Consider the following 26,131-nt stretch of genomic DNA (forward strand, 5'->3'; position numbering starts at 1 on the left):
TACCCAACATGTTCATCAAGGAAAACGATGAGCAGTGATAAGTCAGAAGTTTCAGAGATTGTACAGGATATACACCTTGACTCCCATATAATTCCAGCACTGTTGCGTTCTGGGCCAGCAGCATTCTCTACATTCCTCCTAAGTCAGTTTCAAGCCCAGACTTGACCATGGTTAACCCATAGCAATAAACTAAGCATAATTTAAGTGGTTCTTCTCAGATTCTTTAGTGAATGAACCATATCTGCCTGTTCGAGAAATAAGGTTAATTACATGGTGGAGTTGTTAGGGAACCAAGACTTAATTACAGAGAGCAGGTTTTAACTGTTGCTTATTCTTTGTGGGTAACTGGTAGGCTGCAGCATGGAAAGATCAATTAAAGTTTTGCCATGGTCAGTGAATGCTGCCAGGGGCAAATCGTTTTTTAGATGAAGGAAAAAAACTTACAGGCTGTAGCGTGATGTGGAAAGAGTAATGGGTTCTGCAGACAGACTATGTTCTGAATTCTGTCCCCCACCTATTTACTTTCAGCAAGCCATTTAATTTAGTTCCCTCATCTATGAAATGGAGATTCGATCAGAGTACTGTAGGATTTAAAAGTTAACATATAAAACATAAGGACACATCATAAGTACTTTTAAAAAAACTCACTTCTTATTCATCTTTAAAAAAATTCTTGGCCTTCTTAACACTTCAGTAAACTTCTAATTTTCATCATCAAAGCCAAATCTAGCAGTTTCCAAAGTCAGGTTCAGTTTTTGAAGTGTGGTAATAAACTAATTCAACAAATTATTAAGGACTTTCTTCAAGCACTATGCAAAGCACTAGATCATAAGGCCAAGGGCATAGGTTTGATCTCTGCATGGGCTCGAGTGGCTGATTTCAGGATCCAAGCAGATCCTCTGCACCAAGGAAGCTGTAGTACAAATATATGAGGGCAATTAAAAAAAAGTAGATGGCTTGTTGCAAATTCATCGCCACTTCTGGAAAGCATCAAAAAGTGATGAATCTTTGCAAGAACAATCCTCCCAACTCCTTCTGCCAAGAGAAAGTAGGCAGTTGACCTTTTCTCCCTGGATTTGACTGTTGATTAATTCACATTGTCAATGACAGTTCTAAACCCTATTAAGAGTACTCACCCTCCTGAATCAGGAAGAAAAACAAATTATTCTAACACATTTCAACACTTCTCAACCTTCTGCCTACGACTGCAGCTAGCAGAGTCCTCCAAGGCCTAGAGGTTGATTATGTGGATTAAATGAGTAAATATTTGTGATATTCTCAGAACAGTGCCTGGCACATAGTAAATGCAATATGTGTTTGTTTATTGGTGGAGTAGATAATTTTCTCCGCTACATCAAAACCAGAGACAGTTTGAGCCCCAGGCAGAATACTCTTTCATAATCCTGCTGTATCACTGCAGTCATAGAGCACTTTCTACATGCTTCTATTTGGGCTCAGGAAGACCAGCTAGAGTGCGGGAGTCTGGCAGGAATTATGTAAAGCCCACTGTTGACATCAGGTTGTCTCCCTTCTGAGCATGGCCCCTATATGAGTTGTCATATGCACCCTCTCATTTTCATAGAGGCTATGATTCTATTTCTCATATAGCTCATCAGCTCCAGGGAGCAGTGATCTGTGGAATTTTGCACCTTCTGAGCTACCCAATAGTCATGGATGATCCAAACCTGGGCACTGAATATTTGTCTCCCGGTACACCTGCCCCAGCACACAACCACTGATCCCATACGGTGTAAGGTTGACAGGAGTCTAGAGGAGAGAAGGGCGTTCAGTTGATCCAGAAGTATAGGAATTGCTCCAGAAGGGAATAGAATATCAGCTGTCAAAGCAGTATGGAAACCACAGGACAGAGTTGACACCTACCTGCAAGCATACTTCAATCATTAGAATCAAATAGAAGGGATATTGTGAGTCAAGAGACCTGGGCTACTTGACTCATGTGTGACTTGAGAGAGTCATTTCGCCTCTCTGCTTCCAGGTATCTTAGCCGGAACAGGAGATGTTTGATTCTATTGGTAACTTTCCAGTTTTTTTTTTTTTTTTCCCAGAGCTCACAATAAATCACAGACTTTACATTGTGCCCCCGCAGCCTGCAGGCATGCGCGCGCGTGCATGCACACACACACACACACACACACACACACACTTTTAAAACTGAAACATAAGGTTTACAAAACAGTATATGCATAACACTTTTAATATTCAATTTAATTTTATTCTATTCCTTCTCTTCCTCTACTTCCCAATGCTAGTTGCGACACACTAAGCTAATTTAATAACTCATCAGTGCGCACAGTCTACATTGCAAAACACTGGGTTAGATGATCAGTAAGCTCCTTTCCAGATCTAAGAGTCTAGGGAAATGTCTTATAAACAGTTTACCACCTACTCCATTTTTTTTTTCCCTAAAGGAAAAATGGATTTCAATTTTGTATATTTTGTATATTCTAAAAACAAAAAACCAAAGTGGTGTTTTTTCAAAATGTCGTTAGGAAAACTGCTCAATATCTTTTATAGGGTCTTTTTATAAACACCTTTAAAATCCCCTAAATGTGAGACATAACTCTCAGTCTGTTCTGACCACATGCGAGCAAATACTCTTTTTTGGGAATGGGGCAGGGGGGCTGGGATGGGGAATCCTTTGCATCTCTGCCTCAGCACGGCCCAAGAATGACTCAAGAGGACAGTTCCTTCTCTGTGGAGTCATAAAAATCAGATTTAGGAGTCATAATTTTTTAATGTAATTGTTTTACCAATTTCTCTTTCTGTGTCCTGCTGTGGGAGAAACTACATTAATAAACTATGTCTCAATGCTGTCTAGCCGGCATTTTTTCTCTGTAGGACTCCACCAAATATAGCTAAAGGAATGCTCATTTTATTTATCTTTTCAACTTTCTTTCCATTTGGGATATGTCTCCTTGACACTTTTGAAATTTTTCTCTTAATGGCATCTTAATATTTTTTTAAAAGAATAGAATACTAATTGTTTGTCAAGTCACAACAACAATAAAAAAGAACTCGTTTCCCCTTTTTTTAGCACCTTATGATATCTTTTATAGTTTTAACAGTTATTTTACACCCTGTCTAGAAAAACTAAATAGCTTATGTATGGAACTGGCTTTTTTTTTTTCAGTATCAGCTAACAGATTTTACTTTGCTGAGAAATTGTGTGTTAATAATAGAGAAGTAAAAAAAATAAATAAATAAAGTTCGCAGCAAAAATATAAATAAATAATAGAGAAGTGTCATTTTTAATTTGATGGTCTTACATGATGCATTTGTCTCTGCCTGTTTACACCTTCCCCTCAATGATTTTCTTTTAATGCTCATTAAAGTCTTTATCGTTATACGGGATAGTTTCACTGCCCTAAAAATCCTGTGTTCCACCTATTCATTCCTCCCTCTTTTATTACCCCTGGCAACCACAGACCATTTTATTGTCCCCATAGTTTTATCTTTTCCAGAATGTCATTTCGTTAGAATCATGCAATACGTAGCTTTTTCATATTGGCTTCTTTCACTTAGTAATATGCATTTAAGGTTCTTCCACGCCTTTTCATGATTCGGTAGTTCATTTCTTTTTAGTGCTGAATAATATTTCATTGTCTGGTTGTACTACAGCTTATTTATACATTCACCTACTGAAGAACGTCTCCGTTGTTTCCAAGTTTTGGCAATTATAAATAAAGCTGCTATAAATATTTTTGTGCAGGTTTTTGTGTAGACATAAGTTTTCATCTCCCTTGGATAAACACCAAGGAGAGCAGTTGCTGAGCGGTATGGTAAGAGTATGTTTAGTTTTGCAAGAAACTGCCAAACTGTCTTCCAAAGTCATATTTAGTTCTTCAGAACTTTCCAGTCATTTTTAATGTTTTCTTTTTTTATGTTTTCGAGATGTAGTCAGTACTTTAAAAGTGTGCATCTAATTACTCTAGTATCCGAAGTTCTGAGGTGGTCTAATCCTGTTGTTTGTAGGCCTCTTGACTTTTACACATGCTGGCTTACTGGGTAAAATACGGGACAACCATTTAACTTTAAATTTTAGATAAATAATGCAAAACTTTTTAGAAAATGTGTTGCATACAATCTTTGGGATACACTTATATTAAAAATTATTTGTTGTTTATCTGAAATTCAAAGTCACCTTGGTGTCTTGTTTTGTTTTGTTTTCCTATATCTGGCAATCTGGCTTAACAAAGCTTTATGTTTTATAATTTTGGATTGTAAGCTCATGTTCATCCAGGTATATCTGAGACTCCCATTTTGTTCCCAAGAAGTTTTCATTTCTTTATGTCATCCCCCCATGGTTAAAGCCAAACTAGTTTACTTGTATATTAATTATTTTGCCAGGAATTTGAGGTCCTAGCAGGTAGTATAAATTTAAATACTAAACATATATGGTGATAGGAGTCTTCCCAGAGACTTTTATTTCTCCCTAACCAGAAGAGTTCAGGCTAAAACAAGCAATCTATTCTCATATCTCTCTTTGTTGGAAAAATAGAATTTTCCTTTGAGGGTCCTACCTTTACGGAGGGTCTTACAGAGATTGAACTCCACCCCCCCGCCCCCACCAATCATCTGATTACAAAGATCTCTCTCTCCACTCTCTCTCTCCGTCTCTCCCTCTTTCCCCACCCCACACATGCACACACGCACACGCACACACATGCACGCATGCACGCACACAAACACACACGATTAGGGCAACCCCAGTTTTAGTTCACACCTCTCACTCTGATTTTGATTCTCTCTTTGTTTTGGACTCATGGGGATTTTCCTTACATTTTTATGAGCTCAGCTATGCATTTAAAAAGATGTTTGTTATATTTTATAAAACATTTATAAGTTTTTATAGAGGGAAGGTTTTTAGGTCATTTGCCTTATTGCTGTAAACAAAGTCCGCCTGAGCTCTTTCTACACTCTGCTGTCAAATCCCACTTTCAATAAGCTGGCCCTTACTTGAGGGTTAGATGCCCTATGTGGTTATTCAGAGAGATTTCCCTACAGTGGAGACATTTACTTTAATAGGATTTGACCTGAAATATTTCATGAAACAAGTGACCCAAGAGTCAAGAACAAATTCTGTTCTGTTTGCCACTAGCAAGTTTGAGACATAAGCCAGGGAAATGATTAAAAGGGAAGAAGAAAGAAAAATATTGGGGGAAAAGAGAAAAAGGGAATGAGGAGGGATTGTTAAAAATAATCGCATGTGGGAGGTGGCCAAGGGGCGGCCTTCGCCTCTGGAACATCTAACCCTCCGACTGACCTTCAATCATCATCAGAGCCAGCAAAAGCAATGCCACATTGCAAGCAGAGCTCTAGTGCCTCTGCAGGTTACATTTAAGATTAAATAAAAGTCAAGTAACTTCAGGGAAAATTACTTTTCATCTGCAGTCAGCTTCTTGCCTCCATCGCAGCTACCCAATATGCCAAGTTCAGCCATCACCACTTGATCTTTGGCCTCTTGACACTGATGATCAGACTTTGCCAACCTTGTGAAGTAAACAAAGTCTTTGCTATCACACGTGAGTCTCAACCTTGCCTTTTTAGGGACAGCACATTTGGCTCCATCGTTTAGTCAGCTGTCTCTAGTGACCTATTAGCAACAACAAAAATGCTAATGAAGGAGGAGGTTAAGCATCTTTGACTTCTCAAGACATCAAGCTAATAAAAGATGTCCAAAAAAGTTGCTGTACAGCTCCCTTTTCTATCTGTTTGTAGTTGAGACCCACCCAAAGTCTCCCTATAATATAACATTCCTGGTCTAATTCCAAGAAAGTGTGTTTCTTTTCCAATGCTGTGATCCTGAGTATATGACTCATACCAAACAAATTATTGTAATGCTTCTAGATTTAGCAGCTCAGAAGTTGGTGCTCCATGTAAAATCCCCATTGGGTTATTTTCAAGTGATTACTCATGGCCCAGGTATGTGCAGTCTACATCAGCATAGTTATGTTGGTTATTAGACTATTGAAATACTACCCACTTGGTTGATAAATGTCTACTGCTCTGAGTCCTCAAGTGCCTCTTTCACATTCCTAAGCACCCCAGCCCTTCTTCTGACCAACCCCCTATACCTTTGCATGGTTTGGCCACCAACATGTTAATACCTGGACCGTCAGGAATCCTCTTGGACCAGTGCCCTTGCAATAAGATCAACCGTAAGTTCTGATTGCTCCTTGTATAATTTGAATAACATCCTCTGGGTAATAGGTATAATGGTACAAAGCTCTGAAAACAATGGAGTTGTCGTCCTAAACCCTATCCTTGGTTCCTCTGCTTTATTTACACCTTTCATGTATCTGAAAAACAGACACTGTTCATCTTTCCATTCTACAAATATTTCCAGGCAACTTACTTTGCATTAAGCACTGTGTTCAGTGGTGGGGACAGGTCAGTAAACTAGAACGACATGTTTTCTGATCTTCTGTAGTAGAGTCTGGTAGAAGAGATAGACATTAAGCAAATCATTACTGTAATAAATGGGATGGATGGCCTTGTGAAAGTGTTAATAGGGGAGGGATGTGTCGTTTCAACAGAGACTAGAGTGATGAGTGGAAGTCAGCCAGCATAGAGGGGAAAAAAGGGAATGGAGAGCATTTCAACGAGAGGGAATTGCATGTTTGAGGCCCTAAGAGAAGGAGCTTGCTGTTCAGAAATGAAAGAAGGCCAGTGTGATTGAAGAGTGTGGTCACAGAAGGGAAATTGCAGGATTTGAGTCTGCAAAGGTAAGCAGGCACCTACTAAGTGCCAGGCACAGAGGGCAAGAGGTGGATAACACAGCCCTTAGCCCTTAAGGAGGCACTATAGCATCATGGTAAAGGGCTGGATTCTAGAACGAGACTCTCTGGATTCCAACCCTGGTTCCTTCATTCTTTTGGCTCTGTGAACTTGGGTAGTACTTCTGCTCTCTGACCCTCAGTTTCCTCATCTGAAAATATAGATAATAATAAGACCTACCTTTTATGAGTTTACACATGTAAACTATTTAGAAAAATGCCTAACACATATTAAGGAAACAGAAACTATTAGAAACTGAACATTAGGATAAAATAAAGATGTGAAGGCACAGAGAGATAAGTGGCTTCTTTCCTACCCATTTCTACCCAAATCAAAGATAGCTATGAAGTAAAATATTTTGCATTTAATAATCCCATTTGAAGACACTCAATGTTTTCTGTGTCGTTGTCACATAATAAAATAGTTCGTGAGAAGCTCGCTTGTTGACCCTCTCCCATCACCCAATCTATCAAAAGCAGATTTCATATGTCTTTGGTGGTTTAATATTGATCTTCCCTGAACCAATCTCTTAGCATATTCCTCAAAAGAAAAGCTGTATTAACCTGCTGATAAAGGGAGATCATCCAGACAGTGTCAAAGAAACGAGGCCATCATCTACAGAGCTGTTAAAAAAAATGAACTAAAGGAGATAAAACCATCTTTCTGAAATCAATCACAATGAGGAATAGAAAGAGAGAGAAACTCAAAGTAGAAAAGGCACACCAAGGCCCAGCAGTACTTCTGACAGGTTTACGAAAGACTTTCCTGAGCGCTTAGATGGTGCCTGTAAAAATGCACAGGAGCCTGGGAGGAAACAAATCGTCCTAAGATGCCATCCCAAATTTATAGGTCCCTGGGGATTCTGTGAAGCTGTCATCAAAGCCATCATTACATTAATCACCCTGGCAGGAGCAGGAGAAACTGGAGGTGAAAAGGGCCGATTAATTTCTTAAGTTTTTCCCCAGAGAATGCCACATGAAGATCACTCTATGAAGTGGACTCTCATGAACTCCATAAACTTTGGGATTATTCAAGCTACAGGCAGGGAGCTCTTCCCTGAGGTTATTCTTTTCTGCAGGTTGGTGAGCCTGGGTTTTTTTTTCACTGATCAATGCTGCCATCACATTCTGTGAAGGGCCATGCATGGGAAGTTTGGTTGGTATGACCATCCTCTTTGCAGAAAGGGACCACGAAAAATGTCCCACCAGGAGGACTAAGAAGGTAGAACAAACATTTCCATGGTTTGCGGCTACCCAGCATCCATTTCTTCAAGAGCATATGGTTCACTTTGGGAAATTACCCAGTTGTGGGTAATTTTGTTGATTCCTAATTCTAGATACCCACACAACCAACAGTGGGCAAGTGATCTAAACTCAGTCAGTTAGATTCTCCTTCCTAGGTCTTCGCATCTTAAGCAAGAAAAAATAAAAAACTTAAAGCCTGTTTTTTTTCCAGCTGGTGAGACAGCAGAGGGGTTCCGACTTTCAGAACTTTCTGAAGCTACTTGGGACCTTTCTGTTCCAAGCCACCTACTTCAAACTTCTTGTCAAGCCTGTGAGTATACCATTTGGTACCAATAGGTTCCACTTTCGCTTATGTTTGCCTGAGTTTTTTTTTTTTTTTTTTTGTAACTTACAGTTAAAGATCCTTGACTAAAGAGAATATTCAAAAAGTAGGAGGGGTAGACATGATGTCTGTAAAGATTGTCTCTGACAACAGGTGTCTCACCTAATGCCTTGTCACAGGGATAGATAAAGGTGAAGACTACAGGGGCAGAGGAGGAAAAGTATCTGCCTCTCCCTAGCAGCTTGATTGGGTCGTGGCCTTCAATCTGGCTGTCACCCCTGTTCTGGTTTGACCTTAGAGCTGTGGAAAGGCAGGTCCAGTGGTGTCGTGGGTTCCCTTGTACCCAACAGTGTGCTGGTAAACATTTCATAATTGGGTTTAGGTAGGAAGAGGGGAGAAGAGCTGATTTGTAATGTTTGCCAATTTCCATGGTGTAAATACTCTCAATTTCAAGCTACCATTGTTCTGTCACTGAATGTAGGGGCTGGAAGAGATGTGCACGGCCAGCTATCCCAAGCCAGTGTGAGCCAGTTCCACCTCTACCCCTCTAGCTATGGCAGCTGCATAGGAAAGCTTCCAGGTAATAATAATGGATAACATTTTTAAACACCTTACCTTGTGTGGGGCACCATTCTAGTCATTTCACTTGTATTATCTCATTTAACTTAATCATGACCTCTGAGGCAGGTATAATTCTTATGCCTATTTTACAGGTCAGTAAACTCAAATACAAAGAGAATTTTAAAATGTTCAGTCTATAGCCATGCTGCCCTAAACAAGCCCGATCTCATCTGATCTCATCCAATCTCAGAAGCTAAGCAAGGATGGCCTGGTTAGTACTTGGATGGGAGACTACCTAGGAAGACCAGGTGCTATAGGCATAAAAAATAAAAAATAAAAAAATAAGGGATTGTAAGCTGACAAGTTCCTTGTAATTTGTGAGGTCAACCAAGGGTTGCCTTGCCTAAAAAAATTTAAATAAATAAATAAATAAATAAATAAATAAATAATAAAAATGGTCAGAATTATAAGGCTTGGATGTTGAGGTGCCATGACTTGACCCCTGGTCATCGACTCCAGAGACAGCTTGCTTAACCGCCACACTAAGAATCAGACCATGAAAGGTTTTTGGCTCCAAGAGTGTGGGAGGTAGTATCAGACTCCAATATCCCAGTGGAAACGGCAGTGAAGACATTTTCAGGGAAACTCAACACAGATTTTTAAAATTTTCAAGTCCAAATTTTTCTTTTCTGCATGTTCATTCTGATTATTTATTCCCCATCTACCATCAAAAGAATGGAAGGTAGCTTGCAATAATAATACTATCTAACAATTATTGAGTACCTCCTCTGAACCATTTACTTGTCCTATATTTTATCTCAGCTTTGCAACAATGCTTTAGAGATAGGAGTTATTCTTCTCATTTTGCAAATAAAGAAGCTAAGGCTCTTTAATAGTTGATCTACCAAGCCTGTACAACTAATACATGACCAAAGCAAGGTAGATTTTTTAAAAATCTTCTTCATTTTATTGATGAGGAAACGAGCACTGAGAGGTTAACTACCCCATGTGACATAATTAGTCCTGATGCATAATCCAGTCACCTGCTGCCAAAGTCCATGCTAGTTACACCACTTCAGTGACTTCTCCCTCTATTCTGACCCCTTGAAAATGCAGACAGAAGTGATTTTCTTAGAAAGCCCTGTTTGAGTGACTTAGGAAGGCGATTCTGCCCAGTGCCCACTGAAGAGCCAACTGCAATTCCATGGCTCAGAGGGTTTCCTCCTAACCACTTACTCACTATCCACTAACTTCCTGCTACCATTTGCTCCTGATCCATTGAGTCAACACTTTTCTTTCCAAATAGCTCACCTGTCTGCTAAGATCAGCAACAGGTTAAAAGCAAAGAATAATGAGTTTTGTTTCTGAATAGTGATGACTTCTGACCTTCTGCAACTTTCCCATGAGGACTGGGCTGGATGGGGAGGTGCATCACCAGTGAGCAGGATTGTCCTTGTGTATGATACTAGAGTTAACTTTTTTGGATATGTATTTGGCCCAACCTGACTGCCTTGACAGGTGTGATATGGATGAGGTGCTCTTGTGATTGGTGCTAATGAGACTTTTCAGTGTCTGTCAGTTGTGGAACAATTGAAGTTATCAAGAGACTTGGCAGCTTCTCGGCTAACTCACTGCTCAGAGGCAAGGCTGCTGAAAGAGCAAATGCTTTGAGGAAGTCATTAATGCTGGTTCAGGAAGGGTTAACAAGCCCCAATGTGCCTGCCTTAGCTCTTCCAGTAGAGAAAGAAGGGGGTGGGGTGGGGGTGGGATATGTGTCACATTCAGACACATTATCTATAGTAAAATAGTGGAGAATCAGTTTTAAACTATATTGTTCCCCGTTCTGGTTTGCATACTAATATCATTGGTATTACCTTCTCCTGCTCTGGGTATCTGTCACCTGTAACTGGGGAGGAAAGGCAGGCAACAGAAAGACTAAAAGACTGAGTAAAATGCACTTGATTTTATGGAGCAGCTTTGTAGATCCATGAAGTCATTTGGGGCAGTACTGCGGGAACACTTGAGAATCTCCCGGGGTACCTCTAACACCTCTTTTACTATAAATAATATATATAAAAGATATCTAGCCTCAAAAAATTAAACATAAAATTGCCACATATATCTAGCAATCCCACTTTTGGGATTCGTACAGCCATGTACAAATTATTATTCACAACAGTCAAAAGGTGGAAACAATCTAAATGCCTGTTGATGGGTGGATAAACCAAATGTGATACATACGTAAAGTTGAATATTATTCAGCCTTAAAAAGAAACAAAGTTCTGACACATACTACAACATGAATGAACTTGAAGACCTTATGCCAAGTAAACAAAGCCAAGCATAAAAGACAAATATCGTATGATCTCACTTACATGAGGTACCTAGAATAGTCAAATTCAGAGAGAAAGAAAGTAGAATAGTGATTTCTAGAGACTAAAGAGAGGGAGAAATGGGAAGTTATTGTTCAATGGGCACAGAGTTTCAGTTTGGGAATATAAAATAGTTCTAGAAATGGATAGTGGTGATCGTTGCACAACAATGTAAATAAACTTAATGCCCCTGAGTTGTGCACTTAAGAATGGCTAAAATGATAAGTTTTATGTTATGAGTATTTTACTGCAGTTTTTTTTTTTTTTTTTTAAAAAGACAATCAATACAGGGCACGTAGTCAGAGAATACTTACAAAGCATGAGCCAAACGAAAAAGAGCTTGGTATGCATTCCCATAATGCGTAAAGTACGCTACAAATGTCAGCTAAATGTGTACACTGGCCTTCCCTTACTAAATCATCAGGGAGGTATCAGCTGCTTCTTTTGACAGAGGAGGAAATCGAAGTTTAGAGAGGCCCACTAAGTTGGCCAGGTTGTACTGCAGTGATAGAAGGTTGATTTAAACCTTGATCTGCCTGTGATCAAATGCAGCACAATTTTCATAGCCCAAAATGCCTGAAAAAAGTACCATTGTTTCAGGATCTTCATATGCCAGACAGTCAAATGAAGCTGAATTTATCTGCCCTCTGAAACATAGGAGACCCAAACTCAGAGATACTTTAAAATTCATTAGTGGAAGAAGTCAACTTGTAATTCATTGAACTAAAATATACAGATGCTCTGATAATAGCTTAGCGGAGAGAAGCCTAAAGAATTTCCCTAATAAAAATGCAACTATCTGTCATGTGTGGTTTTGGTTGGCTTATAGAAATAGAATCACAGGATTCAAAGCATTCCACTGTCATCAAGAGTGTCATGCCTGAGCTGAAATGGTAATAACCACAAACCACTGGTTATTTTTCTAAACCCAGTTGAAATAACTTACTTATCCCTGGCCAGGTCTCTCTTTCGGTTTAAAATAGTAATGGTGTGTCATTCTCGCTGTGCTTTTCTTACAGGTTTGAACATCTTGGGAATGTGTGCTTTCCCAGGTATCGATGCCCTCTCCCCATATTTATATTAGGATGTACATTATGTCTAAGCTTGGCAGTATAGCACAGTGGTTAAGATCATGGGCTCTAGGGTCCTACGGCTCAGGTACAAATCTCGGCTCTACCATTTACTGGTTATATGGCCTTGGGCAAGTTACATCACTTCTCTGTGCCTCAGTTTCTTCATCTATGATGTGGCGATAATAATAGCACCTAATTCATTGGCTTATTGTGAGATTTAATTTCTTCAGATACCTTAATACATCTCATTTCTCAAATTTCGGTGATATAGAAAAGGCCTAAGATCATTTCCCTTTGGAAGAGCACTCATCGCTACTTCAAGAGAGGGAGAGGCAGTAACTGGGAGGTGAGGAAAGGTGGCTTTCAACCAAGTATCAACATCCTACATTCTTTTCTGGTACCAATTACTGTGATAAATTGAAGGTGACAAGTTATTTTATGACATAAATGCAAATCAGCATTGCCTTCACTGTTATTTTCCAATGTCCTGGCACTTTAATGGTCCCCATAAGTTTGCCTCACTTGCAGCAAGCATCGGTATGTTCGCAGTCAGCCAGAGAATTTATTTTTAGGTGGGGAGTGCAATGAACTGAGCCCACTGGCTGACTGAGAAAAATGATCACATTCCCATCCACAAATTATTCCCAAAGCTAGTTAGCATTTGAGCCTTTGTTGGTGAAATAACACAATAAGTAGAGATTTGTCAAAAGGGCTCATTTCCACCTGCCAGACTTGACTCTCTAAATATTAAACATTCACGCATTTGTGGGTGCGTGTGTGTTTATGCAAAAACAAAAACCTGCCCCAAAATGTAACATTTCCTGCAAGGGACAAGAAGTTGAGATCTTCTACTACTAAACTACATGCTGTGGAGAAAAGAGGATGGCTTCCTGTGTGCTGAGCCAGAAAAGTTTCCATATACCTGAAACTCTAATGCCAATGGTGACTTCAACATAGACAAAAAGGAGAGAACCCAATATTTGTTTGCTCTGCACCATTGAAACTGATTTCTTGTCCTGCCAGTTCCACTAGCCTGTTACTTCTCTCTCTAAAACAAACAAACAAACAAACAAACAAACAAACAAAAGAGATAGCAGCATTGTCACTATAAACAGGACTATACCTCCCACCTGCCTCTCTTGAGCCTGTTAGGATTAACAGAGTGGAAACTGCTCACTACATTGCCTAATTAATTTAAAATACAACTTCTGAGAGATGACCCCTAATTGTTAAGAGTGCTTTTAATAGGGCAAAAAGGTAAGCACAGAATTAAATCATTAAAGGTCATAATAAGGAAACTGGAGCACAAAATGAAATGTGATGCCCAACATCCCCCTTGCTCTGCTGAGGAGCTCCTGGCTACATTTACTCATTTATTTATTAATCAAATATTTACTGAGGACCTACTACCCTGCTCCTGCCTGTAAAATTCTACATTCTGAAGATAGGGTTTTTTTTTTTTTTAAGGTTTTCTGCTTTATCCTGAGAATTACTATATGTGTGCATGAGTGTCGATACACAGTTTACACTTTGAGATGCAATCAGCATGCAAGGCCAGGGAAGACTGGAGGAAACAGGCAGTGCGAGACATTTTTTATGTGTGACACAGAGCAAGGAGTCTTTCCATCAACACCTTTTCTTAAGTGCATTGCATTAGGCATGCTGTCTGACAAGTTGCCACCTTACCCCCTCCTCCACCTTCCAACCTGAAGTCTGACATTGCTTCACATCCAATATTTAATTTCCCATTGTTCGAAATAAAATGGTATGTAAAGCATGCGTTGCCATGGATGCAAAATCCAACCATGCATATAGAGGTTTCTGAAGCCAGTAACTTTGGATCTGCCCAGGTAGTCAGTGCTGAATACAGCAAACTGGAAAGCTGACCCTCCCAAAAGATGCATCTAGTGGAAAGTTAGCTCTGTTAGCTGCTGTGCACTAGTATATTCACCAGCACCAAACTCTTTCTTCTGTCTAGAGAAAATGTGCCTGCTCCATTTTTGCCTCATCTGCTATTGAGAAAGTTATTTTTTTTCCTCCGTAGAATGTTTCCAGGGGTTCAAGTCCTTGGCTGGAAGCTTCTCTGAAAAAAATTCTGGAGCAGTGATTCCTAAGGGATGAAACCAAGGAAGTTTAATTTGCACACAACAACTTGAGGTTGGGCAATTTCTACTAAAGCCATAAGCATTCGACTCCACTCCTAGGTTTGTACCCAATCGAAATGCATACAATATCTCCACAAAAGATACATAGTGGAATGTTGATGGCAGCACCATTTAAATAGCCTCAAACTGGAAATTGTCAGAATGCCCAACATTCCAATGGAATAGTAAACAGCAGAGAGGATGAAACAAGCCGAACTACACACTGCACGGATGAATCTCACAAGTGATGTTGGGGAGAGAAGCCAGACCCGAAAGCGAACTATTTACACACAATTTCGAAATCTGCAAAACTAATCTGTGGGGATAGTAGTCAGAGTAGCGACTGCTTTAGGGAAAAAGGAATCTTGATTGGCGGTGGATACAAAATGGAGTTTTTGGGGGGTGTTAGTCACATTGATTGTTTGACTAGGTGATATCAGGCTTTGTCTACCTTTTTGTTTATGGGACACAGTTCACAAAAAATAAAAAGTTAAAAGAAAAAGACCTTAAGGGTGGCCTTGAGACAAGCAAGCGCAATTAACCCTCTTGGCTCTGTCTGCATCTACAGTTTCCTCAGAGTCACTTAGGGGAAGCAGGAGGAATAAATTAAGGCATTGGTCCAGGGCAGAAGCAAGGCAAGCCTTTCTGCTGCCACTCAAAGAGGCTCCTCAGTCCTAACAATGATTCAGGCTGTAATGCTGCCTCGATTTCCCTAAGGTGCAATTCTTTTGGATGATAAGAATTCATAATAGCCAGTGGTTATTAACTTTTTAAAAGATCATTTAAAAAGTCAATAATAAGAGGCATTTCCCGTAAATATACACATGCGCGTGCGCGCGCACACACACACACACACATGCACGCACACACAGAGGAGTCTACCTTTCCGGGCCTAATGTCATCTCTGGGCCTCACCTTAGGAGCTGGCTTCCACAACACGGCAGTAAAACCTCCATAATCTCGCCTCAGCCACCTTCGATGACTTTACCTAACAGATCATCCCTTGCTCTCTGAGCTCCAGCCAAGCTAAGTCATTTTGGCTTCTAGTTCTTAGACATGCCTCACTCGAAGCTGACTCTGAGACCTCACACTAGTTGGTCCTCTTGCCTGGCAGCCTCTTATTCCTCCCTGTCAGTCACCTAACATTCATCCTTAAGGCATTATTTATCTACTTCCGCAGGGAGGCTTATGGTCTGGTGGGAGTCAGGCATTGCAAATAATAAATAAGAAAGGGGCAGTATATGGGGCAATGTGCAATGGGAGTATGTATTCCAAGAGTCAGAAAATGCTCTCTGTTTTTGTTTGTTTTTGTTTGTTTTGTTTTGTTTTGCAAAAACCAGGCCCACAAGAGTACTGCTGTATTTCCAGAACGGAGGAAGCACTCTCCCTGGGACACAGAAGACACTCAATAAATATTAGTTTGTATTCATATTCAACCCCCTTCTTCATGGGTAAATAATGTATTTCCCTAAAGACAGCTGGGGCTCAGTTTTACAGTAAGTAAAATTGACAGGTGAGGGGAAGGTACGATTTATGTATATTGGGCACCTTTTGTGCACTGTGCATGGTGCCGAGCACTTTGCCTACATTATTATTTAAAGCTTACAATAAGACTACGAAGTAGATGCTTTTATATTGTTATTTTACAAATGAGGGAACTGAGGCTTAGAGAGGTGAAGTAACTTGGCCAAGATCATATAATTGTCCTGAGCCTCAATTCTTCAGCCTCTATTACATCAATAATTGTTCATGATATCATATGTCCCTCACATGGCTGACGAAAATGTCTCAGAAATAGCAACAGTTAATTTCCATAATAATTATGTGAGGTTGTTTTGAATGTGTCCCGATATTCTATTTTGTCACTTTAGCAATGACAGGCTTGCATTTCTGCATTGCTTAGCTATGGTGGCTTAGTCTTGACCTCTAACCTCCCCCACTCTTTGAAATTGCTTCATTTCTCTCCCTTCAAAGGGATCCAGCGCTGCCTGGGTTAGGAGGCCCCACAACAATTTCCTTCCAAATCCTTCTTTTCTTAGGCTGCATTGAAGTTTTTGGTTCTCTAAGAGGCTCCCAGACCCACCCCCATTCCTAACTAGCCTCTAGGCTGTGTGGCCTGCTGGCAAAACCAGGTGGGTGTAATATCATGGCAAATCGCATATATAGACTCTGGAGTCAAAATATCAGTTCAAATCCTGGCTCCACCACATATTATGTGAATTTAGGTAAATTAATCTCTCTGCCTCAGTTCCTTTCCCTGTAAAATGCAAATGATAGTAGTATGCATCTTATGGTGGTTGTTGAAAGGATTAAATGTTATAACAAATGAATGATGCTCAGGGCAGTGCCCGGCCCATAGGAAATGCCTGATAAACGTGTTTATCATTATTGATATCATACACATAAGAACTTGAGACAGAGCATAAGCTGTTTTATCTCAAGTCCAAACTGCAACCCTAGACCTCCTTTATGTTTCGCTTATTTTCCTTCTCTCGATCAACTAGAAGCTAGGCACCCCTGGGCTGTTCAGCAGTGAATTCCAGAGAGCACGCTCCCAGTGGCAAGAAGAATAAACCTTGGTGGGTGAGCCACTGGCGTCCGCCTTTTCTCTGTTGAGTTTTCTTCTCTCAACAGCACTGCCGTCTTCTCTCATTTCTTACCAGTGCTCCTGTAGCAGAAAATTCATTCCCCTTTCTAACTGAATCACATCTTTAATAAAGCTATTGTATTTGACCACAGGCTTAGGAGATGGTAATATAATAAGAGAAGATCGTTAAAGTTCTATAAGGTGAGCTTTTGGGTCTCTCATTTCCAGTGTCCCAGAACCTTAGATAAGGGATAAACATTTTTTAATCAAAATCTAAATAACAGCAAACCTCACTTTTCATTTCAAGTATTTTTCCATTTAATATGTGGTGCTTTCTAATTTCCTGTGTAGATCAGATGGAATTTTTTAAAGTTTTCGGGGGACTTTTTGACTGCAATTTCAGCATGTATCTTTTGTAAGGTTGTCAGAGAAGTGAGCCAAGAATGATTAAAGTTCTGGAGACTGATTTGTAAGGGAACGAGAACAAAGGAGTACTTGGAGGTAAAAGCACTTATTGGACGGATAACTGGGTAAGTAGCTCAGAAAGACTGAGAAAATTATACGATGCAAAGAGTTATGTACAGAGAAATGTTTATAAAGGAAAAGAGAGGCTTCCCTACCTCTGCTGCTTTTGCTTATAAAAGAAACAGCAGTTAAGGGCACAAGCACTAAAGTTGGAAACAGAGATGCAAATCTTACCTCTGCCATTTGCCAGCCGGGTAGCCTCGGATAAGACACTAAAATTCTATGAGGCTCATAGAATTTTGAGATGAGAATTGTCTCATCTGCAAATGGCCATTATAAAAACCTAACTATTCATAAGATGATCATGAGAAATTAAGGATAGTGCATTTAATGCACTTAGCACAGTGTATGACACATTAAAAATCATATATTTCATTATTAATGTTTATAGAGATTCTTAATAGTACTGTATTTTGAACAATTAAAAAACTTCCAAAGGAATTGTTCAAGGAGAACTTACCAAGACATTTTAAAACAGTCTGGGTTTAGGTATAAGAAACCTAATCATGAGTCAGCTTGGGAACAGATCAGCCAACTAGGAGATGACACTTCATCAACATCATCATTAAAAAATTTTTTTAACTCTATTTTATGAACTCCAAGATGCATATTTTCCCCACATTTTGAGATCTCTCAAACTGGGAAGTTTTCTAATCCCCTGCATTTTTCTTTCTTAGTGCTATATGGGATGATGGTGCATATTTCAATCATTGGCAACTAAGATTTGATGGAATATGATTTTAAGCATTAAGCTTAGACAGTTCTGTTTTCCCAAATAATTTATAATGTGAAGCAGACTGTCCAAAGAAAACCAAAACAACTAAGTCAACACTGCACAAAAACAGGGAGGATGGCAGCTGAATTGTAACCATGCCTCTCAAGGGAAATTAGGGGTTCAGCTACCAGGAGGAAATTGAGAGGATACTGGGTGAGCAAAAAAAAAAAAAAAAAATTCTATGTAAACTGAGAGGAGAGAAGCTTTCAAGGCCTGGAGTACACTAAGTGCTCACTGGAGACTCCACAGAGTCCATAAATCTACAAAGTCACAAAGGAGAAGTGGAATTGTCTCAGAGCCTTCGGTTTAAATAAGGACTGCCACTCAGCCTGTACTGTAGAGATTGTGATGATTGCTTTGAAAAGTAGTCACCACAATCCCTCCCATCCTTCATGCTCTATTATAACGTGACTTTGAAAGTCTTAAAGAGGTGAGGTCTTTTCCTCTCCTCTTAAATCTTGGCTGGTCTACTTGCTTTGACAAATTTTCTACCGTGGAAATATCATTGTGCACCATCTGGTCTAGGTCTGCAGAACCTATGAAGCCTCCATTTTTGCCCTCATAGAAGCTGGTTGTCATGTAAAAAAAAAAAAAAAAAAAAAAAGTCTTCGTTATCCTGCAGCAGAGGCCAGGTAGAGAAAGAATGGTCCTAGAGAATGAGAGTTCAAACAGAGGCTGGCAAATAGAGTTGCCAAGTGTGTGAGTGACACCATGCTGGCACGGCCCCGGCTGAGCGCCCAGCTGAAAGCAGCTGCAGGAGTGACCCCAGCCAACATCACACAGAGCAGAAGAATTGCCCAGCTGAGCCCAGACAATTTGTCAGAACCTGAAAAACAATGGATCATTATTGTTTTAAGCTGCTACGTTTTGTGTTTGTGTTTGTGCCCTATCAATAAGTAATTAAAACAAGAATCATCTCCAGCTCACTCGTTTCACAGAGGAGACTAAGAAATCAAAGAAGTTAAGACTTGCTCAGCGCCATATAGCTCAATAGTGTCAGAGGCATGGCAAGAACTCAGATTTTTGCATTCTCAATCCATGCTCTGATCATTAAAAATTTTTTTAATTCTATTTTATGGACTCCACGATGCATTTTTTTGTTTGTTTTTTTTTACATTTTGACACCTCGCGAATTGGGAGTTCTTACAATCCTTAGAATTTTTTCTTTCTCAGTGCTATATGGAATGGTGGCACGTATTCCAGTCAGTATAACTGTTTTCATAGAGATAAAAAGAATGCATTTTCAACTTTTTCTGATGTGCATATAATGTAATAAATAGCTTACTCTGAGTGAGTGTTCGTTATGCGCTTGGCTCGGTGCTAAGTGTCCTATCACATTTAATCTTTACAGAGTGTATAAAGCAGGTATGATGCAACCCCTCATTTTATAAATGAGATAATTGAGGTTAAAGAGGTTAAATAACTTGTTCAGAGTCACTCAGCTAAGTTAGTGGTGGAGTCAGGATTCAAATCCAGATCCTTTGGGTTCTAAACTGTTTGCTCTTTTAATCATCTAGGTACACAGTTTCCACTGACTACAGAGGTCATTTTCCCAAAAAAATCAAGTTTTTCTTTTTCACATGAGTCTAATCACTCCAACTCTGCATCTTATGCCTTAAATGTGCCTTCAGATCATTATGGATTTTAGGATGAAGCCACACCAGGCATATTTGGACCATTCTAAGACTTTTTCCTTATTGAGAATTTGCTCAGAGTCACTAAGACTCTTTCTAAGGAGGAAAAATTTTAAAGTCTCGAGTTCTTCTCCCACATAAGAGCTATAATCAAGCACTCTCCACCCTACGCCACACACCGTACACTCCATCAGGATTCACAGGTGTCTCACCCTTAAATTACCTTGTGAACTGAAGTATGAGAATTGTAACATTGTGGTTTAGCAAGTTTATATGGGTCTTGCTGAGCAAGGAGAGAGAAAATAGGAAGGAAAGAGAAATGGAAAAGAAAGAATAAACAGGAAAGAAGTTGGACAAATGAAGGGTAAAATATTGATCTCTTTTTTTGAACTAGAAACCTAAGGCTGTTTCCCTAATCACCTTATCAGGTGACTACCTTCCAATTTACCCAGGACAGTTTTTGTCCATGCCTAGTGTCCTGGCATAATTGTCACTAGTGCTCCATTTCACTCTCAAGGTGTCCCAGTTTGGATGATAAATCACACAATAATTCCCTCAATCATGGCTCACTTTTAGACTTCCACTTCAGGTTTCATGGTAGAGAACTAGGTGCTAGATGCTCCGAAGGGTGCTGGGGACATCGGGGTCAGCAGACACAGCCCCTGACCACGGCAAGGCCACTGCGTAGGAGGGGAGACAAGTAACATCTTTCTGATGTTTGGAACACAGTAACAGAGGCACTGCTAGGAGCACGGGTAGGTGGCAGCTGGGAGGAGAGATGAGGCTGTGCATTCCAGGCAGAGGGAATGGCAAATGCAAAGGCTCAGAGGCGTGGCAAAGCGTGCCATGGCTTAGAGAACAAGAGTAACCAACCTCCTCTCATGGCCAAATGTAAAGCAAGATTCTCCCCCAAATTATTTTTCTGAAAAGGTTCATCTTATATTTTATTTCTTCCAAAGTCTCATGATAGGAAGTGATCTTCTGGTTACTTTATTTTAACTAAAATGAATTACAATTTGGGCAAGAGGACGAAATTAGAGAGAGGGACAGGGAGGGAGATGGGGAGAGAGAGCGAGAGAGAGTCTACATACTTATTGCATATTTAGTTCTATTCCTTGCCTCAAAATTGTTAGTGGTACATGTCATTATAAACTAGCCTTTTAAAGACAATTAAAAAAAATAGCACATGGCTATATTAGGGAGGATACATATATACACCTATAGGAGACTTTTTGAAACAACCTATTGTTATATAGAGGGGTATGGGTATGTGTGACTGGCTTGTAATAAAAATTCCAGTGGCAACAACATTCACACATTAAAAAAGTTCTGTATATTACAAACAACCTGTACTCTAAAAATCTGCATCCTGTGACAAAAAGCGGCTCTAGTGACAATGAACTCACTGTTGTCAGAACTTCCAACTAAGAGTTAGAATATAATCATTTCATGAAATTTGGAAGACAAAAGGAATCACTATTTCAAAATTAATATTGCATGTAATATTTCATTTTAAAAGTTTAGATTAATATTTTAAATATTATAAGGTGACATTTAAAATTTTCAGCTATGTCCCCAAACATTTATGTTGGCCATAAGAGTTTATTTCAGTGGGCCTCTCATGAGAAAATGGGGGAATTGCTTTACATTTGGGTCATCTGAGGTTTAGCACATACAGTGGTTTGTTCTATTGGGGACAAGTCTATCGAGTTGGGGGAGTAGCAAGAGTGAGGTTGGAGAGGTAGGCAGGTGGTCAAATCAAGAAAGATCTTGCTGGAAATGTGCTGATGAAGGTTCTTAAGATCAATGTACTTTAACTAATTTTGCATTTTAGAAGAATTATTTTGGTGGTAGTGTAGAGGGGAAACCAGAAATGAAGAATGTCAACTTATGCTAGAAACACAAGTGCCCTGGAAGCAGCAATATTGTCAGTCTTGTTTTGTGGTTGGAAAGCAATCGAAACGCATTAAATAAATGAGTGGCCCATTCTGAAACTACCTGTTCTCACCCCTCATTTCATCCTCCTGGGAAAAGGCTACAGAATGGCTCTGCTCATTGACAGTGTCTATGGCCCCTCAAGTTTATCTGTCTTTCCCAAATTAAAGCCTATTCGTCAAACCAATTCTACTCCTCTAATGTCTCACCATTATAGTCTAAATAACTACTCTGGCAATATATTACCTTAAAACTTACCTACCATTTTTAGGGAGCATATTTAGGGATAATAAGTCATCTGTTGCCTGCCCCTCACCTTCTTTTCTTAATTATTTCATTATGGTACTTCTCATAATACAAATTTCTTTATTCATGGTTAGGATTATAAACTGAGTCGGGATAGTGAGAAAGTTGTTTCACTCCATAGAAAAAAAAAGTTGGCTCTCTACCTCAAGCCATATACAAAGGTGACCTTTAGATGGACCATAATGTGAAAAGTAAAACCATATAGAAGAAAGATGTTGGAGTATATATATATATGATCTTGGGGTAAAGCAGGACTTCTTAAACAGGATGGATTTGACTACATCAAAACATACAATCTCTATTTAAAATGGACACACTCTAGACAATGCTAATGGACAGATGACAGATTAGGATATTTGCAAAATATCCTAATCTGTCATCTGACCAGGATAGCTATCTGGAAGGTACAAGAAAATCCCTCAAAATGATGAGAAAATGGCAGAGAATGCAATCAAAGAGAAGCAAAAGCTAAAAATAGGCTATTCACTGTTGAAAAAATTTTCTAGGCCCAAGATGGAGCCACTCCTGCCAGGGTGCCTTGTCAGCAAACTGAACTTTGGTGTTCCTGTAAATGCTCTGCTTGACCAGAAACAAAGTTTATTCATTCAGCCGATCCCCAAGCACCAAGCCAGCGCTGGGCTCTATACTTATTTTCTTGTTCCCTGATTTTCCTAAATAAGGTCAGATGCTCAACCCCAGCCAATCATGCCCTGTTTTCCCATTGCTGCTTCTAACTTGTTGTAAAACTCATTCCTGCCCAAAATCTCTTGGAAAGTGTGCTCCACTGCTTGTGAAGCACTGTGCTCCCCCAATCCATGGATTGTTTTCTTTTGAATAAAGAACATAAAATTCTTTACTAAATTGTTTTAGTTTTGTCATTTGACATCACATAATAGAAGTATAAAGAGCTATTGTTCCTTATTAGTACCCCCCAAAATGTAAATACAATACCACAACAAGTGATCACTTTATAAGCACTATATTGACAAAAATTAGAAATTCAGATAATACCAAATGTCAAGGAGCAGATATCCAAAGTTTAAACAATCACAGCATAGAGTAAAAAGAAATGTAAGAAACTGAGCATTTTTGAGTATCATGTTTACATAAAGTTTAACACATACATAAAGAAAAAATAGGATACTTTTTAAAGATACATATATATTCAAGGACATTTAACAAACACATTAGTGTTTCTGTGGAAAGAAGCTGGGGAAATGGGAGTGGGGTTTGGTGATAAAGGAAAAGTAAAATAAAGTTATATCAAAATAAAATGAAATAAGAAAGCTGCCTTGCATGAACTAAAGATAGGTGATGATCTGAGCAGTACGATTAACTAGCCTATCTGCACCTGAGTTCCAAAATAAATAAATAAATGGAGGGAACAAGCCTCAGGGAGATTTTCCCTCATAATCCCTGCTTTACAAGGGCAGCACACTAACCACTGAAACACAATCTTTAATTAGTTCCTGTCCATAGGTGACCCGCTTTTCCAACCGTAGTAATAGAAGGCAAATTTGGGGATTTATCTCACTCCCAAGGAGTACTGATTTTACAGAAGATTAAGTGTCTGCCCTTAATCCTTGTAGCTCACTCAGATAAAAGCCAAGACCACCTCTAAGAAAGCATTTACAAGGAGAGAAGTTTGAAAAACGTCATTTGCCAAGGGGAATTAGCATCACCCAGGGATTAGGAGGTTGGTTTGAGGAGCAGAGAGGAAGTCAGAGATTAACTCAAATTGACTGGATATTCTTTTAAATAGCTCTCTTGGCATTTGGTTTCCACACTATTAAAATGGAGGCAAAGTATATAAAGAAAACGGAAACAAATATCAATGAAATCTTTTGAATTTTGGGGGTGAATGAAATGGTGGTTATGAAAATGAGGTATTTTTATGACTTATGATGGTTACAGGAATTATTTCACGTCATTTAGCAAGTAACATAGTAAATGAATGAACTGAAATTAATATGTCTTGATCAGACCTTATCTGGGGTTATCTTTACATATACTTATTTTTTAAGGGGTAGGGATATTTAGAGCATTATAATATTAACAAGCAGTGAACTGTTTCTTGTTAGAATGGGATGAATTGTAAATGTTCAGAGGGCGATGGGCCAAAAAATCATTTTGGTATCCACCTCTGAAAGGCTTCTGAGGAGCAAGAAGCCTCATGCTCAGCCATAGAGACTTCATTCTTTATATTTTGGCAGACTTGGGATCGGCTGGGGGATATCATATTTTACTGCGCTGGCTTTAATAGGATAAGATATTGGCTAATATGATAACAGCGTGAGAAGAGCTTTAGGTGATCTCAGAGGCTTGGAGCAGGGGAAATGAAATCAGTCACTAAAATGATAGTGTAATTACATAAGAATGGGACCTGCTGAGGGGATGCAAATACCTTACTTAAAGCAGTGGACTTAGAAATTCCACCATGTTCTCTTCTCAGCTTCTCAGGGTTTTGCTGAAATTAAATGTTCTTTCTCATGACTCTTACTAAACCCAGTTTATCCTTTTGGAACAGAAATTGATTTCACAGTTGGAAGGAAAAGACAGGTAAGGTTACTAGGAAGAGTTAGCCATCACCCACATAATTAGCAGACACCAGTTTGTTTAAGGAATAACCATGTATTTCTCAAAGTCCCACATGAAATTGCAAAACAGTTACAAATGTAAACTGCTCTGTCCTCCATATCTCCTGCCTGCTGAACATCTTGGAGATGCCTTGCAGCTGCTGCCAACCACAATAAGAAGACAATGTCAATGTCAAGGTTGTCAGTCTCCAAGAGGATTCAAAGTTTGGAGGTAATTTATTATTCATTAGTAGATAACTAATACATATTTTACTATGAAGAGTTAGGTGCTTCCATAATAAAAGCCTAAAACATTGAAGTGGCTTTGGAGCTGCGCAGAGGGAGAAGCGGAATGGACTTGGAGGGGAATGTTAGTCAAAGCCTAGAGTCTTGAAGAAACTGTTGGAAGAATCCTGATAGCTTTTAAGAAGGTTTGTAGATGAAGGCTTAAGGAGAAATGAGAAAAATGTTATTGGAAACTGAAGGAAAAGGGTCCTTGTTATATAGTAGCAAGAAGTTTAGCAACACTGTCACCTGCAGTAATGTGTAAAGTAGAAAATGCGCTTAATTAATTGGTGTTCTAGCTAAGTACATTGCCAGGTAGAGAGTGTTGAAGGTACTGACTGATGCCTTCTTCCTGATGATTTCAAAATGTGAGAAGAAAGAGATGATCTCAAGAGCTTTGAAAAAAGAATCCAGAACTTGCTAGATTTGCAAATTCCCCTCTTCTCTAGATGATAAATAATGTTAAAATGGAGAAATGGCTTCCATTAAAAAAATAAACTTTAAGACACTGTAAGAAAAACATCATCATATAATAAAGCTGAGAGTGTGGCTGTAAAATTCTTTGTTCATACCTCAGAAAGGTTCACAATGGTGATTCAGAGACTCATTCAAGTAATAGGGCTTCAAAGAAGCTTATTAGTATTGTACGTCAGCGATTTCAGTAGAGGGACTTTCCAGAGTAGAGCCGGGCTTATCTTGAGGAGATTTGTGGGTATGATTTTTGTCCAATGAGATGGTGCCCCAATTAGATTGATAGGAGACTCACAACATTTTAATTATACTGGCAAAACACTGCCAGCATGGACTAAATGGAACTAAGATTGTACAAAATGAAAAGAGACCTATAGACTATATTCTACTGGCAGAAGCAAGTAGAATTTAACTTAAATGTGGGCTACTTTCCATAGAAAAGGAAGGATGACTCAGAATGTGGAATCAAGAGCTTAAAGGGTGAAGTCAAAAGCTATGGAGAATCATTCCCAGGCAGAAGTAG

This window comes from Rousettus aegyptiacus, unplaced genomic scaffold, assembly GCF_014176215.1.
Source record: "Rousettus aegyptiacus isolate mRouAeg1 unplaced genomic scaffold, mRouAeg1.p scaffold_m13_p_5, whole genome shotgun sequence".
NCBI lineage: Eukaryota > Metazoa > Chordata > Mammalia > Chiroptera > Pteropodidae > Rousettus > Rousettus aegyptiacus.